At 44.0% G+C, this 4539-nt stretch overlaps 1 non-coding gene across 1 annotated transcript; it reads left to right on the forward strand.

Moving 5' to 3' along the window:
- Positions 1–368: 368 nt before the first annotated feature.
- Positions 369–559, forward strand: LOC132834575 (U2 spliceosomal RNA). Its single transcript, XR_009647216.1, has one exon. It is a non-coding gene; the product is annotated as a U2 spliceosomal RNA (small nuclear RNA).
- Positions 560–4539: the final 3980 nt, after the last annotated feature.

Below are 4539 nucleotides of genomic sequence, written 5' to 3' on the forward strand. Positions count from 1 at the left end.
CTTCAAACCCAGGACATCAATATGGACTTCACTAGCTTCCTCATTTGTCCTACCTTGCTCCAGTTCCAACCTCGCAGCTCAACGCCATCTTCATGACATGCCCCACATGTCAAGCTTCCCTCCCACCTGTCCACTCCACATTTCTCTCCGACCTACCACCTTTACCCCCACCTCTGTCCACTTATTGCACTTTCAGCTCCCCGCAAATATGCCCCATCACTCTACCATTTATCTCTCCACTCCCAAGGCTCCATGCCTCATCCCTGATTAAAGGTTTTTGCTCGAAATGTCGATTTTCCCGCTCTTTGGATGCTGTATGACATGCTGTGCTTTTCCAGCACCACTCTAATCCTGATGATAACATCAGTATCACCTCTCTGCCTTTTTGTTAAGATCATGTGGAGTGTCTGTTCTTGTCAGTTTTAATATCTGATAGTCCCTGAATTAGGGAGTAAATGTTAATCTGATTTTCTCAGGAGGTCTTTCGATCAGGAGTTTGCTCCAGCAACTTCGTACATCGTCCTGGTATTGCAGTGTGTTTGGGAATGATGCACGCCTCATTAAAGAATCCAAAAAGCAGCTGTATTAGTTCACTTTTCTCTGTGTTAGCTTTATTTCTCGTGTACTGTGTCTGTGTGCAAGGAAGTGTTCAGATCGCCTTTTGGTCAATTCAGACTCACTTTCGTGCACATCAATTTGTTCTCCGTTGCTATTCACCTGTCAGTTTCTGCATGTTCAGTCTTCACTCTCAATGTTATCACTTTATCCCTGGTGAATGCCACCCCTTCCTACCAACTTTCAACTCCGAACAGCAGAAGTAAACAAAGTTGCCCACCAGCTCCACCTAATGGCATTTCAGAAACCAAATGGAGAAGATGAAGCTATTGAAGTATTCAACAGTTTGGAATTTGATGATGACGATGATGACTCGGATTTATTTAACGAGAGATTTTGAGAAACTGTGAAGCAGGGAAATATCTGATATTTTAAGGCACATAGATTCACAGAGTTGAACAGCACAACTCGTCCAAGCTGACCTGATATTCTAACTTAATCTAGTCTCATTTACCAGCACATGACCCATATCTCTCTGAACCCTTCCTGTTCATCTTCTCAACCAGATGCCTTTTAAATGTTGTAATTGTACCAGCCTCCACCACTTACTCTGGCAGCGCATTCCACACATACACCATCTTCTGCGTGAAACAATTGCCCGTTAGGTTCCTTTTAATGTTTTCCCCTCTCACTCTAAACCTATGCCCTCTCATTATGGACTATCCACCACAGGGAATAGAACGTGTCTGTTTGCGCTATCCATGCCCCTCGTGATTTTATAAAACTCTATACGGTCATCCCTCAGCCTCGAAAGCTCCAGGGAAAACGGTCCCAGCCTATTCAGCCTCTCCCTGTAACTGAAACCATCCACCCTGGCAACATTCTTCTAAATCTTTAGAATGTTTTTCATCAGAGTGCAAGAGAAACTGGAATCAATAGATGTGTTTCTGACGGTTTTATTTTCTCTGTTCGAAGGCCTGTGAATTGAATCAGATTACATATTCACGATGTAGGACACAATTGTGTGTGGTATCATAATGACTAAGTCAGAGGCATACTACTCCTAGAGCCAATTCTCACATTGACCAGTCCAATCGGTACTTGAGGAGCTGGCGAAATGAGACAGAGTTAAATAAAAGCACTGCATCAAGGTGTAGAATCACTTGACTACAAAGTACATTATTGCGCTAAGAACACTAACAAACTTTCCAGTGCTTGAGACATGTCCTGCTCAGGGATTGGCACGACATCTCTGTCTTTCTTGCCTTTTTTGCACTTTGATGCCTCAACCAGAACCTAATGTTTCACATTGCTCCTGACTTGCCTGGCTGATTACTGCAGACAGAAGCCAGGCAGCTTTTCGTTATTGTTAACTCTCATCAGTCAAGGGGCTGAACTGTCAGCCACTTGGATCAACAGCTAAAGCAGCAAACACACTGCATGTGCTTCAACCAAATGATCATGTCTCCAAACTTCAGGGAACCAGTTCTCAGTCAGGGCAAAGAGGCAGGATTCCATCAGGAGATCCTGGCACAGTATGTCCAGGGACTTTGACATTGTTTGAGACAATCAGGATCAGGGAGTCTGTATCACTATAGTTCAGAGAGTTGGGCCACACATACTACTCATTACATCCCCGAAATGCTCTGGTAGGTTTTTCGATCCTGTATTCCAATTCAACAATTCACGCTGACCCTGTCCATTCCTGTTTTTGGTAATCAGTTCATTGAAATTCTCAAGGAGGGTTTCGGGAGCCCCTGCAGTAACAGTGAATTTGGGGGAGTCAGTTCTGGGCACTGGGGACGGCATCTTGCAGCAGAGTGGACAGGAATTGTAGAAGCGGTGGGAAAGGCACCATATTAAAGGTGGAGGAAGACAACGATGTGGGATACTGTGGAAGTGCGAGTCAACTTCACTGTCCCAGTTTTGATGTGGGGTCAGTGCAGCGTAATGGTTGGTAAGGCGATGCTGTGGGCCCGGGGCTTTGGGATCGGTAATGTTGTGAGGTAAAGTTAGTAAACGAAGGAGCTGTGTGGGAAAGTACAGAAGCTCTTGGATCTGACACAAAGTGCAAGGAAGAAAGGAGAGTGAGGACGGCATTTTGCAGCTTTATATTTCGTTAGATAGGCTGCATTTAGAGTGTTGTGCTTAATTCTGCTCACCATCTTACAGGGAGGATGTGAAGGGTGAAGAAGAGGTTTATACGAATGCTGTTTGAATTAGTGGGTATGAGGAGTCTCTTGAAAAACACAGGTTGTTTTCCTTGGAGCAGCGGAGGTTGAGGAGAGATTCCGTAGACGTCTATAAAATTATGAGATGCAATAATAGAGCTGACAGTCAGAATGTTTTTACCAGAATTCAGATGTCTAAACCTATGGAGCATGCATATAAGATGAAAATGGGAACGCTAAACGAGATGTGCAGCAAGTTTTTTTTTCCGACAGAGAGTTGGGTGGCACGGTGGCACAGTGGTTAGCACTGCTGCCTCACAGCTCCAGAGACCTGGGTTCAATTCCCGACTCAGTTGGAGTTTGCACGTTCTCCCCGTGTCTGCGTGGGTTTCCTTCGGGTGCTCCGGTTTCCTCCCACAGTCACAAAGATGTGCTGGTCAGGTGAATTAGCCATGCTAAATTGCCCGTAGTGTTAGGTAAGGGGCAAATGTAGGGGTATGGGTGGGTTTCGCTTCAACGGGTCGTTGTGGACTTGTTGGGTCGAAGGGCGTGTTTTCACACTGTAAGTATTCTAATCTAATCTAAGTAATCTAATCTAAATGCCTGAAATGTAATGTCTGGTGTGGTAATGGAGGCAGACATGGTAGGTGTGTTTCAGGGGCTTTTAGACGCATAAGCAGATGGATGTGCAAGGAATGGAGGGATGAGGAGCATGTGACTATCAACCAGCTTGAACTACCAGTTGCTAAAAAATTGCAGACAGAGGTGAATGTATTTACAGGAATAGTGGGCAGCAAATACATCGAAAACATAAACTGCTGCCAATCATTTAACTTACTATTCTATATGGTGTTCTTTCCTGCCATGTCACTTGACTTACTGCAAAGTGATCTCTAACTTTTTTTCACCATCACATACACTACTCACATTGACAGCACACGAGGATATCTTTGACACTTTGACAGAGAGTTTATAAAAACAGATTCACACTAGTCCAAAAAAAATAAAGAAATCAGTGGATGAACATGGAATATTTTGAATCCACAAGTGAGAATTGACAAACAAGAATTTGGAGGAGAATGTAGCTGTGTTGGATCTGACAGTAAACAGGTAATCAGGGAATATTGGGATATGTTGGGTTATGCAATCTAGGAGGAAAGAAAAAAATGGACAAAATAAAGACATGGAGTTTATAATTTGGTATCCAGCTGATATGGCACTGGAATAGAAGGGTACAGTGTCACTTCTCTGATATGGAAAACACTCTGCCAGATATATCCAAGCCTGCAGAGTTGATGCAGCAACCCTGACATTTACAATGAACTGTGGGAGTGAACAATTCCCTGTTACCGTTTATAAACATTTATAAACCTCCAAATGCTAGCAGGCAACAAGAAGTACCTTCAATTCTCCCTCACTCCCACCATCAACTTCGTTTAAATTCCGCAATAGCCGCAAAACCGTCTCTGTTAACACCGCAATCAAATGTGACCTGCAATGATCCTGCTCACCTGGAAACCATAATCAATGTTTGGACTCACAGTGTGACAATTGTTGCAGTGACGGTCCACACCATGAGGCAAAGGGCATTATGCTGTATCAGTTTCAACAGATAGTTCATATTCTTTTAGCAGTGCACTGGTGCTGGACGATGAATGAACTGGTGACCCTAATACCCTGATTCACCGAGTCCCTCAGAGATGAAAATCAGGTCAACTGTAGGGCACAACAATCGGGCTGACAGTCGGTCTGTACGGCCGGACGTTCTTGATCCTGATTGGGCCCTTGGAGCAGCACAATATCAAATATCCTA

Source organism: Hemiscyllium ocellatum, chromosome 40 (assembly GCF_020745735.1).
Source record: "Hemiscyllium ocellatum isolate sHemOce1 chromosome 40, sHemOce1.pat.X.cur, whole genome shotgun sequence".
NCBI lineage: Eukaryota > Metazoa > Chordata > Chondrichthyes > Orectolobiformes > Hemiscylliidae > Hemiscyllium > Hemiscyllium ocellatum.